The sequence below is a fragment of the Mobula birostris genome, chromosome 6 (assembly GCF_030028105.1).
Source record: "Mobula birostris isolate sMobBir1 chromosome 6, sMobBir1.hap1, whole genome shotgun sequence".
In the NCBI taxonomy this organism is placed as follows: domain Eukaryota; kingdom Metazoa; phylum Chordata; class Chondrichthyes; order Myliobatiformes; family Myliobatidae; genus Mobula; species Mobula birostris.
This window is the reverse complement of record NC_092375.1, coordinates 93,123,800-93,137,199: the sequence shown is the minus strand read 5'-3', so window position 1 is coordinate 93,137,199 and position 13,400 is coordinate 93,123,800.

Sequence of the window (13,400 nt, the reverse complement as noted above, 5' to 3'; positions counted from 1 at the left end):
CAAATTTTACTTCATGTCAGACAAGAGAAATTGAAATTTCAACCTGCCGAGTGCAGCCAGTCAAAGTATCTACAAAACTTCATGTACTGTTGTGGCACCCAGTGGCAGCTGGAGAATGCACAGCAGGTCTGGTGCCAGGTAATACCCCCTACCCTCCAATATTCATGCAAGGGGACAATTTGCCCTGAGAGATGCCAGGCAGCTCTGACTGACTTTCACTGAGGCTGCCAGGCTCTCAGGGCACCCAGCATTGACCACGTAGCAGTTACTTTCTTGGCTGACTACAATCTGAAAGTCGAAACAGAGGACCTTTCAACTCAAAGAACTCTGGCTACTAATCGGTGCAGCACATAATGTGCTTGTCTGATAGCCTTCAGCTGTTTGGGTTCGATCATGACCACCAATGCCCTCTCTGTAAGGTTTGCATGTGACCACGTTGGTGCCTCCATTACTCCTCTGGGGACTCCAGTCTCCTACTACATCCCAAAGAGAGGCTAGATGGAAGATTAATTGGCCACGGTATAGGTACAGTAGTTACAAGAGAATCTGGGATAGTTGGGGTGGGGGGGTGGCAGGTTGGTGTTGGATCTGACGGGCATGTGAGGAAGTAAATCGGGGATTGGGACTGATGGTATTGCTCTTGACAAGACAAGTAGCCTCCTTTTTGAGCTGTAAAAAATATATATGAAACGCTGAGGGGGAGCGTGAACCTCGAACTTTGAGACTGAGGTCCCTTGGCAGACGAGGTCACAAAAAGACTCTGTGATGTTGGTATCAGAGTTGGAATGGCAACAAGATTCCTCAGTGCTCAGCATCAGAGAGCAAAAATGCGTGTGAGAATGTGAAGAGTCCTTTAAGTCAGACTGCTGGACAGTAAACAACATATTGTAAACCTGGGTGGTTTCAGACTGGCCAAGCATTGGTGGGCTTTGAAGAAACATTGCTGTTTTACATCCAAAAATACTGAAAGCAACATTATATGAGGCTGTCTTTATTGTGTGTGCAAACTGTGTGGGTAACACACACAAAAGCAGTTTGTCCCTGGTCAGATCCTTAGAGCATTACACAGGGCCACACAGGTCCAGCCATCCGGGTTCAATCTGACCTCTGGTGCCGCTTGCAGATTCTCTCTGTGGCCAGATGGCAGCTTCAGTGTCTTCCCATGTTCCAACATCGTGTACAGTCTTCTGTGAGTCAACTGTAAGCTGTGGCTGAATTGTACAATTGAGAGAGATGGAATGGAGTTGATGGGAACATGGAGAAAATAACATTGGTTTAGTGTACACAGTCAGCACATACTCAGTCAGCCAGAGGGTCTGTATGACTCCACAGGAAATGATTGTTATTTTGTTTTACTCTGGTTTAGCACTGAGAAAAAAATATACCATCAAATTTCTAGGTTGCAATTTCCTGTTATCCCTTCTATACTTCCTAGAAGAGATAATTGAGGAAGAGCTGTAGACTCGAAGTATGTGTGTAGGTACAATCTTGAGTTGTGTCTTCCCACAGACAGCCATGAAACAAAGAAACACCATGGAATTCATTCATCAATCCTCAACATGCAAAATAGAACAAATCGTGCAAATGGCAAAAAATGAGTGCAAAACATAGAATATAAAATATCAATCTGCAAAGTCGATGAAACAGTTCAGGAACATTCAGTTTCAGCTCAGTTCAGTTCAATCTAGCCCTGTGTAGTTTGTTGACTGCAGACTGCAGAGCCAGTATGTCCTGTTCATAATCGCACAAAGTAGCAATGAAAAAGGAACAACCAGAAACCAGAAACACATCATAACATAAACCACAGAGTCCAGACCACAAACCATGTTGATTAAACCTTGCCCTAGACCCAAGACTCTGGCACCATTGAGTGAGAGGGAGGGAGAGAGAGACCAGTCACGCACAGGCAGATGGTGCTGAACACCCATTCACGTTCTGCTCCTGTCCTCACTGATTTCGATCTTCCTCGGTGTTTTAATCAGTGAGAAATGGAGTCCTTCACGGGCTCGCATCCTGTCTCCAGGCTTGTTAGCCTCCCGGTCACACATTTTGCTTGAAACCTCACCAAACTCCCTGGGAGATGGCAAAGTGCCTGATTGCTCAATTGACCCAAAGACACACCAGCAAAATGTAGATCACAGGCTCTATAGTAGCTGAAACATATTTGAATGAAGGAAAAGAAATAGAGGAGGTAATTTTGTAAACAGTCTGAAGGATGTGGCCTTTGGTCATATTGTTCGCTGGTGCCACCTTCAACAGTACAGAATATTAATGATGGAATATAAAGAATATAAAATACAATCTATATCGAATATAAATGATATTCATTTAGAAAGAGAAGCTTCTTTGTAATGGGAGATGACCTCCAAGTAGTTAGAGCAAACTTTGTTTACCCTGCTATGAGAGATGCATGCCAAAAAATACAGTAGTTTAGTTCTGAGGTTCCTGACAGAGCAGAGCAGGAATTGCTGCACCTTGTGTAAGCAAGCTGCCAAATAAGCATCAGGCTATTGACAGCAGCACACAATACCAGTCATGTCAGAAGTGCCCAGTGGAAAGTAAAGATAAAGCAATTTTCATTGCCTAGTCAGTTGGTAGTCCTTCCTGTTTGTATTGCACAATCTCCATTTCCTCCAGGATTATATTCCCAATCTCTTTGCTTATCACTCTTCCTCATTGTTCCGTTTAGCCTACGCATGGCCTCCCTTTGCTCCTCAGTCTCTTATTTCTCCTGACTTTGTGAACACCTGGCCCTACGAGCCTCCAAGATTGCAGTTCCAGCTTTCTGTGCGTGCCAAATCTTCTCCACTCTACCACCAGGAGCCATGCCTCCCGGTGTCTACATCTTGAGCTGTGGAATATAGAAAATAGCAGGTGTAGTATTGTCTAAGAAAATGTGAGATCATCCACTTTGTCAAGAGCAGAGTATTCATTCAGTGTGTTGGGATTGGGCAATGTGATAGTCAATGGGACCCAAGTGTCTTTCTACACTAGTCACTAGAAGGCCAATGTACAAATACAGCAGGTAAATGACACATTAACTTTGTTACAAGGAGTAAGGAAATCTTACTGCATTGGCCAGAGGTGCCCGCAGCAATCAGTTTTCATTGTTTTAATTGAGAACAGGTGTACTTGTCATTGAGGGAGTGGTCATGAAAATTCCAAAGAAAGTAGGGTTGTCATTTAAGGAGAGATTGAATTGACAGAGGGGCTATATTCTCTAGAGTTTATAAGAATGAAGTTTCTCATTAGAATTTACAGAATTGTTAAAATGGAAAGGGTTGACAGGCTAGATAAATGGAGAATGCTCCTCCTAACTGAGGAGTCTTAAGACCAGGAAACACAATCTGAAAATAAGCAGTGGGCTATTTATTACTGAAATGAGGAGAAATCACCATCCCCTCAGTAATAAGTATACTGCTGGGGGGAATGAGATTCACCCTGCCCCTGCCCCATTGGGACTGGGTCTCTGGCACTGAGTCTGGCACAGTGACTCAGAAGGGAAGGGGGCAGAGGAGGAATGCAATGGTGACAGGAGATTCCATAGTTAGAGAGGTAGATAGGAGAGTATGTGGATGAGATAGAAACACCGGGATGGTATGTTGCCTCCCAAGTGTCAGGGTCAAGGACATCTCAGATCGGGTCCACAGCTTTCTAAGGGGGAGGGTAAGTATCCAGCCATCATGGTACATTTTGATACAAATGACATCGGAAGGAAAGGAGAGGAGGCTCTAAAGAGAGAATTTAGAGAGCTAGGTAGAAAGCTGAAAAGCAGGACCTCCAGGGTAACAATCCCTGCATTGCTTCCTGTGCCACGCGCCAGTGAGGGTAAGAACAGGATGATTTGGCAGATCAATGCATGTCTGAGGAACTGGTGCAGGGGTCAGGGTTTCAGATGTATGAATCATTGAGATCTCTTCTGGGGAAGGTATGACCTACACAAAAATGATGGGCTACACATGAACCTGAGGAGGACCAATATCCTTCAGGGCAGGTTTGCTAGAGCTGTTGGAGTGGGCTTAAGCTAATTTGACAGGGCGGTGGGAACCCGAGTCGTAGGGCTGAGGATAGGGATATTGATTTACAAGCAGAAGTAGTGTATAGTGAGACTGTCAAGAAGGGCAAAATTGCAGTCAGTGGGACAGGTTGCAGTATAAAAGGGCGTCAAAAATGAAATGAGTGACAAATACAAGACTGAAGGTGTTATATTAGAATGCATACAGTATATAAAATAAGGTAGATGATCTTGTAGCGCAATTAGATGTATGATGTTATAAGTACCACAGAGTCATGGCTGAAAGATGGTTGTAGTTGGGAGCTTATTATACAAGGATACAGAATCTATCAAAAGGACAGACAGGTAGAAAAAGGCAGAGGAGTGGCTTGGCTGGAAAAAAATGAAATCAAATCTCTAGAAAGAAGTGACATAGGATTAGCCTTGCTTTGAAAATTGTGAGTAGTTTTGGGCCCCTTATTTAAGAAAGGATGTGCTGACGTTGGAGAGTGTTCAGAGGAGGCTGACAAGAATGAATCTGGGAATGGAAGGGTTATCATATGAGCAGTGATTGAAGGCTCAGGGTCTGTACTCACAGGAATTTAGAAGAATGGGAAGTGGGGTGGAATCTCATCGAAACCTATCAAATGATGACGGGCCTAGATAGAGTGGATGTGGAGAGAATATTTCCTATAGTGGGGGAGTCCAAGACCAGAGGGCACAACTTCAGAATAGAATGATGCCCATTTATAACAGAGATGAGGAGGAATTTCTTTAGCCAGAGAATGGTAAAACTGTGGAACTTGTTGCTACAGATGGCTGTGGAGGTTGGGTCACTGGGTACATTTAAGGCAGAGGTTGATAGATCCTTGATTAGGCAGGGCGTGAAAGGTTATGCAGAGAATGAGGTTGAGAGGGAAATGGACCAGTCATGATGAAATGGTGGAGCAGAATCGATGGGCTATATGAAGCTTAATTCTGCTCCTATATCTTATGGTCTTATGATATTACGTTCGAAAAAGGATTTTTGGACGATAGTGAGATTGTTGGTGAGAATGTCTGCACCAGGAGGTGAATGTATGCGTGCTGTAATTTTTCATAGAACTTTCTAACAACATTGCTGGAATTACAGTGCCTATAAAAAAGTATTCCCCCCCTCTTGGAGGTTTTCATGTTTTATTGTTTTACAATATTGAATCCCAGTGGATTTAATTTGCCTTTTTTGACACTGATCAACAGAAAAAGACTCTTCAGTGTCAAAGTGAAAATAGATCTCTACAAACTAATCTAAATTAATTACAAATATAAAACACAAAATAATTGATTGCATAAGTATTCACTTCCCTTAATATGAGCCACGAAATCATCACTGGTGCAGCCAATTGGTTTAGAAGTCACATAATTAGTTAAATGAGGATCACCTGTGTGCAGTCAAGGTGTTTCAATTGATTGTAGTAAAAATACACCTGAATCGGGAAGGTTCAACTGCTGGTGAGTCAGTATCCTAGCAAAAACTACACCATGAAGGCAAAAAGAATATGCCAAGCAACTCTGTGAAAAGGTTATTGAAAAGCACAATACAGGGAATGGATACAAGAAATTTTCAAAATCACTGCATATCCCTTGGAGTACAGTTAAGTCAATCATCAAGAAATGGAAAGAATATGGCACAGCTGTAAGTCTGCCTGGAGCAGGCTGTTCTCAAAAACTGAGTAACTGTGCAAGAAGGGGACTAGTGAGGGAGGCCACCAGGAGACCGATGACAACTCTGGAGGAGTTACAAGCTTCAGTGACCGAGATGGGAGAGACTGCGCATACAACAACTGCTGCTCGGGTGCTTCACCAGTTGTAGCTTTATGGGAGAGTGGCAAAGGGAAAGCCACTGTCAAAAAAGCTCTTATGAAATCTTGGCTAGATTTTGCCAGAAGGCATGTGGGAGACTTGAAGTCAGCTAGAAGAAGGTTCTATGGTCTGATGAAACCAAAATTGAGCTTTTTGGCCATCAGACTCAACACAATTTGGTATAAGCCAAGCACTGCATATCATCAAAAACACCCATCCTGACCATGCAGCATGGTAGTGGCTGCATCACGCTGTGGGGATGCTTCACTGCAGCAGACCCTGGAAGACTTATGAAGGTAGAGGGTAAAATGAATGCAGCTAAACACAGGGAAATCCTGGAGGAAAACCTGATGCAGTCTGCAAAGGAGCTGTAACTTGGAGTGCACACTGGAGTGTACCAAGACAGAAACTAACTGTGAATTTGTGGCTGGACTTGAAAAGGGCTGTTCACTCACAATCCCCATGTAATCTGACAGAGCTTGAGCAGTTTTGTAAAGAAGAATTGGGGGAAATTGCAGTGTCCAGATGTGCAAAGCTGATATTCCTATCCATACAGACTCAATTACTGCCAAAGGTGCATCTACCAAATGCTGACTTGAAGGGGTGAGTAATTATCCAATCAATTATTTAATAATTTGTTTAATAATTTTAGACTAAATTGTACAAATTTGTTTTCACTTTGACACGCAAGCCTTTTCTGTTTATCAATGTCAAAAAAGCAAATTAAATCCACTATGATTCAGTGTTGTAAAGCAATAAAACATGAAAACTTCCAGGGGAGGGGTGAATACTTTTTATAGGCACTGTACTTTGAAATTTTGATTCTGTTCTTAATGATGTATAGTATGACCCCAGCTGTGAGCTGACCATATAAAACCTTTTTTCTTGTTTACATTTGCTCTGTGCCATGCATTTACCATGGGGAAAGGGCTCCAATCAAGGTTGCCAGATTAGAATTTTCACCTTCTGTCAGAATCAAAATTCAAACCAGAGTCCAAGATGACAGGGAGAAAGGTGAAGTCTTTCAGATATGGCTTGCCTGTTGAGTAGTGAGTTCAGGGTGAATGTTGGCATGGGTTGGTCACAGGTTGGAAGCTGAGACAGAACACCAATGACAATGAGTTAATTGTAGCAAATTAACATGCTGGTGATTGTGAGCTTGCCTTGTTGCTATCCATTAACAGTTCATGTTCCTTGCAGAATCAAATTTCCTTCTGCCTCTGGATCCCCTCTACAGTCAAATCCTTGCCCTCGCATTCACTCTCTGCCCTCTCCTCTACACGTTCCCCTCTTCCTTCCTCCTTCCTCCTTTTACACCCCTCAGTCCTTCACCATCCACTCTACAACCCTCGATCCTGTTTGCTCTGAATCTGCTGCAATTCAACCCCTTCAAAGTTTCACTCCCTCTCATCACCCTCAGAACTCCTCTAAGTTTCTTCTCCTCCCATTGTGCACTGTGCCCCGGACTCTACTTCCTTTCCTCATGTTTCCCACACCGTCCTCCCCTCATGAACACTCTCCACTCACGTATCTCACAAGGTTTTCCTTGGCCTTGCCTCCGTCCACCCCGGCTTGCCCTCGCGGTACACCTCTACTCCAGTCACCCCCTTTCAATTTCCCATTCCCCACTCTCATATTCCCTTCTGCCTTCACCTCTCCCCTTGCGTTGCTCTTTCTGTTTCCCCCTCCTGTCGAGTTCCTCTCTCTGCTCTCCTCTCCCCTGGTGTCCCTCTTTTCTTTCACATTGCTCTGCAGGTCCCCTCTCTCTGCTTGGACACCTCCAGCCCGGTTCTCACTCCTGTTTCGATCTTACCCTGAGTTCACCGCTCATTGCTCTCTCCAGGTTGCACCATCACTGACTGTAGTGAGTGGTGCATACATGAAAGGAAATCTGCCTTTATCCTCACCAACGGCAGATGCATCTCTTCCTGCCAACATTGCTTGACAAGACCACCACACCGTCCTCATGGAGACTAATTCCCTGAAATGGTGAACTGCCCTGGGATACAATTGTACAAAATTGGATAAATTCGGAACATGAGGCTCTGTAGACCCTCAGCTACAGAAATGTACACCAGCACAATCTGTAATCTGAAACACAATAAGGTTCTGCAGATGCTGGAAATCCAGGGCAACACAGACAAAATGCTGGAGGAACTCAGCAGGTCAGGCAGCATCGATGGAGGGGAATAAACAGTCATTGACACTGGAAAGGAAGGGGGAAGAAGACAGAATAAAAGGTGGTGGAGGAAGGGGAAAGGTCACTAACTGGCAGGTGATTGGTGAAACCATGGTGGGGGGGGGAGGTGTTTGGGAGGGTGTGGAAGAAAATTCTGAATAAAGGATTAAAATATCTGAGTCATTAACATCCTGCACCTTCCTTTAACAAACCATCCACCTAGTGCTAGCCTTAGTGTATAACACACTGTGTAAACAAGATGAAGACGGTGAAGGTCCTGATTTGTGGGGCGGACACTGGACTGTCAAGTCTCTGACCATTAAGGGCTGTCCTGGTTTTCCTTTACATATCAGGTACTAACACGTAAAACAAATTATATCTTTGTACCTTAAAGAACTTACTGGATTTAAGGATTTAATGACGTTTCTGTAATTATCGTAAATAAAGATTCACCATTTGGCCTTGGGTTCTCAGCAAGCTTAGTTTCAAGGATGAATAACAACTTGTCTCTCAGTATAGATTGTGGAACAAGACAGGTTGTCTCTAACATTTTGTGGAATGCAATTAAATTACATAGGATTGATCTTTTATTTTAATTTGGCTGATGTAATTGGGAGAGGGGAGGAGAAGATGGCGGCGTGACGCAGTGCGCGCGGCTGCTCCAAAATGATATCGTATTTGTAAGTAGGGTACTGTGCACGATCCTGATTTGATGGAGACAGACGTGAGAAGCACGGAGGAACATCTGGAGTAACTTCTGAAATGTCTGCTTCGCTGCCACCGCTACTGTGTGATTGAGAATCTCCGGAGGGGAAGACCCCAAATCCTCGGCTTTGCCTATTGCCTGTTGCCAGGGCCGTGGTCGAAGCGCTCGGCAGAGATGGTGCTCGGTGCCGGAGGCTCGAAGTTTTCAGACGGACTGAGAGTCTGCTGTGGTCGGGTGCTTCCAGGATGCTGCATTGGCAAGTTTGCGGCGCTGGAAGCTCATGGCAGGGAGAGTTTTTCTTCCTTCTCCGTCTGCGTGAGATGGTGGGACTTTCGAGAGACTTTGAGACTTCTTTTACTGTGCCCATGGTCTGTTCTTTATCAAATTACGGCATTGCTTTGCACTGTTGTAACTATATGTTATAATTATGTGGTTTTTGTCAGTTTTTCAGTCTTGGTTTGTCTTGTGTTTCTGATATGTCATTCTGGAGGAACATTGTATCATTTCTTAATGCATGCATTACTAAATGACAATAAAGGAGGACTGCGTGTCCTCATAATCTAATTGAATTTGTGAGCATGTATTTAAAAAAGGCTATGACTATTGCTTTTTGGAAGACCAGGCGACTGCACTGTTAAGAAGCCCCTCTTCCCTTCTTGAATAAAGGTATTCTCTAGCCACTTTGAAAGTCCCTGTCCACTTTAATGGTGACTAACTTTAATTGAATTTTCTTTGCAAAGGGACAGGGAGGGGATGAAGTGAAAAGCTAGGAAGTGATTGGTGGAAGAGGCGAATGGCTGCATAAGAAGGTATTTGATAGGAGAGGTCAGTGGACCATGGAAGAAAGTGAAGGGGGGGGGGCCTCCAGCAGGAGGTGATGGGCAGGGAAGGAGAAGAGAAAGGGATAAGAGGGGAGCCAGAATGGGGAATGAAAATAGAGAGAAAGGGGAGGGGGAAGAAATCACTAGATGTTAGAGAAATCAATGTCCTTGCCATCATGTTGGAAGCTAGCTAAACAGAATGAGGTTTTGCACCTCCAACCTGAAGGTGGCTTCATCATGACCATAGAGGAGACCAAGACTGACATATCAGAAAGGGAATGAGCAGCCACCAGGAAATCCTGTCTTCTGTGCGGGTGGAATGCAAGTGCTCAACGAAGCAGATCCCCCATCTACAGTGGGTCTCCACCAGCACCAGATACAGTAGATGACTCTGACAGACACTCGGTGAAGTGTTCTCTCACCTGGCTGGACTGGTTTGGAGCCCGAAATGATGGAGGTGGTGGAGAGGCAGATGTAGCATTGGACACAATGTGTTGGAGGAGCTCAGCAGGTCAGGCAGCATCTATGAATGGGAATTTCAGGCCAAGACCCTTAATCAGGGTAAGAGAGTAAGGGGGAAGGAGTCAAAATAACAAGGTGAAGTGCAAATGTCACTCAACCCTTTAAGAAGAGAGAAAGGCAAAAGAAAGGAAATTATACACCTAACCTCAGTGGTTGGGGAAAGTGTTGGACCTAATTTTTAACTTTTTACCTAGTTTCATAAAGAGTCTTTACAGGACCTCAAACTTCTCTCCTCTACTGCCATGATGAGGCATACGTGGCCTCCTCTATTGCCATGATGAGGCTAAACTCAGGTTGGAGGAGCAACACCTCATATACCTCCTGGGTAGTCTCTAGCCCCTTGGTATGAACAATGAATTCTCTAACTTCTGGTAATTCCCTTCCCCCATCCCAGTTTCACTCTGCCCCCTCGTCCAGCTGCCTATCACCTCCCTCATGGTTCCACCTCCTTCTACTACCCATTGTGTTTTCCCCTATTCCTTCACATTTCCTGCCTATCTCGTCCCCCACTCCTTTATCTTTCCCCTTACTGGTTTTTCGCCTGGCAACTACCAGCCTTCTCCTTCCTACCCTCCCCCCACTTTCTTTATAGGGCTTCTGCCCCTTCCCTCTACAGTCCTGATGAAGGGTTCCGGCCCGAAACGTTGACTGTTCACTTCCACGGATGCTGCCCAACCTGCTGAGTTCCTCTAGCGTGTTGCTTTGCCCCCAGTATCTGCAGAGTATTTTGTGTTCTCCTACCTATCTCATTGGAACGATACAGACCACATCCTTTGGTTGTTTTGCCTCCCTTTGCAGAATGTCCTGTACCTTTTGTGAGACATCCTTGACCCTTGATGGTCAGGGAGGTGACATACCACCCTGAAGTCTCGAATGCCGCCATAGAAATGTCTGTTTGCGCTCCTTACCATTGCGGGGTGGGGGGAGAAAATTACCTGTGGTCTTACTGCTGACCCTAGGGTCATAATTCTTCTTACTTGCGATTAAGGTCTTTCCTCAAATACAGTTCCTGGAACTGAAGGCATTATTGGACTGGAAGCCTTTAGTTGCAGGAGATCAGGGTGACAAGAGGCTGAGATACTGCATATGGACAGCATTGTTTGGTTGATCTTGGGTTTACACGGGGGTGGGGGGGGAGGGGAGCAGTGGGATGGTCAGATTTCTCGCAAAAGATTTTATTGAGCTGAGTTACATGGAAATGCTACCGATGCATAAATAATCAGTCTTAGCGATGAGGGCATAAGGAAGCAGTGCCTTGGCTCAAGTTCAAATACATTACAACTGTTCCCACCTGTTCCAACTTTTAAAATACTAAAGTAAGTTTGCAGTGTCGTCCGCTACAACAGTTTACTGTTTCTAAGGTAGCACTTATCCAGAGTTCCGATCTGCTAACTGTTGATCAACGATGACAGTTCACTTCAGGGGGTTGTAGGTTGAAGTGCTGCCGCCTTATTGGAGTTGGGGGCTTTTGCATGATGTTACTCCAAGGCCCATCAGCTCTGTGGTGCATCTATAAGATTCCACAGCATAAACTCAGAGGAACACAATATTTCTCCTTTTATTTGTTATCCATCAGAACAGGTTAGTGCAGGGGAGTTGATCTGGCATTTGAAAATAGCTGGGACAAATGCACATGCATAACTTTGCATTTTATCCTTTAAGTGATTGCTGGTGGAGCCTTGACCAACCCAACCACCTCTCCATGTATGCATCATACCATTTACTCAGTCTTCATCATGGCACAGAAGGTGAAGAAACAAGAGACTAGATGCTGGAGTCTAGAGCAACAATCTTCTGGGGAAACTCAGCAGGTCAAGCAGCATCTGTGGGGGCAAAATAAATGAAATTTTGAGTTGAAACCTGCATCAGGATTGAGAGTGGAAAAGGGAGATGGGCCAGTATAATGAGGAGAAGGAGAGATGGAGGTTAGAACTGATTTGTAGACTGAGGGAGGAGGGGTTGTTGATGGATGGTGGATAGATCAAGGCAGGTGGGGATGAGCATGAAAGAAGGAAGTAGACAAAACAAAAATGGAGGAGGATGGAACCAGAAGGGAGAGGGGAGGGCTGGTGGAAACAGCTGCTGCAGGGTGATAAGCAGGAAGACACAGGGCTTCCATTGCTGTAATCTGATGAGTACAGAAGCTGATAATAAGAACCATTAAGGTAGATGGAACCTGGACCACACAAGGTTAGAGGAGTGGAGTGTGCAGGAGGGGGAAGAGCCTGTCTCCTCTCTCCACTCTCAGTTTTGACCCGAAGCATCAACATTATTGACAATTCTTTCCTCCACAGATGTTGCTCAACTCTCCGAGTTCTCCTGCCAACCGTTTGTTGATCAAGTGATGACGCTAACATGATCAAGCAGCGCACATTTGTCTCCAATGTTCAGTTTGAGTTTCAACAGGGTACCAGTGACCCCTGTTTCCAACCAGGGGGTCAGTGTGGACATGGTGGAGGATTACAAATACCTGGGGATATGAATTGACAATAAACTGGACTGGTCAAAGAACACTGAGGCTGTCTACAAGAAGGGTCAGAGCCGTCTCTATTTCCTGAGGAGACTGAGGTCCTTTAACATCTGCCGGACGATGCTGAGGATGTTCTACGAGTCTGTGGTGGCCAGTTTCATGTTTGCTGTTGTGTGCTGGGGCAGCAGGCTGAGGGTAGCAGACACCAACAGAATCAACAAACTCATTCATAAGGCCAGTGATGTTGTGGGGATGGAACTGGACTCTCTGACAGTGGTGTCTGAAAAGAGGATGCTGTCCAAATTGCATGCCATCTTGGACAATGTCTCCCATCCACTACATAATGGACTGGGTGGGCACAGGAGTACATTCAGCCAGAGACTCATTCCACCGAGATGCAACACAGAGCGTCATAGGAAGTCATTCCTGCCTGTGGCTATCAAACTTTAAAACTCCTCCCTTGGAGGGTCAGATACTCTGAGCCAATAGGCTGGTCCTGGACTTATTTCATAATTTACTGGCATAATTTACATATTACTATTTAACTATTTATGGTTCTATTACTATTTATTTATGGAGCAACTATGATGAAAACCAATTTCCCCCGGGATCAATTAAGTATGACTATGACTATAACAGGACTGTTCTGTCCCAGATATTGGGACCAAAGGACAAAATTCCAAGATGACTGTCCTGATATCAAACAGGGCAGACAGCCAATTGATGTCAATTAAGTCAGCATTGGACTGAGCATAGCATCGAAAGGTCTGGTGCAGCTGAGGTCAATGGATATCAAGAAAAGTGATGGCAATTGTTTGAGTCATATGGCCCATAAAGGTCATTCGCCCCCGCCACCCCCTTCATCC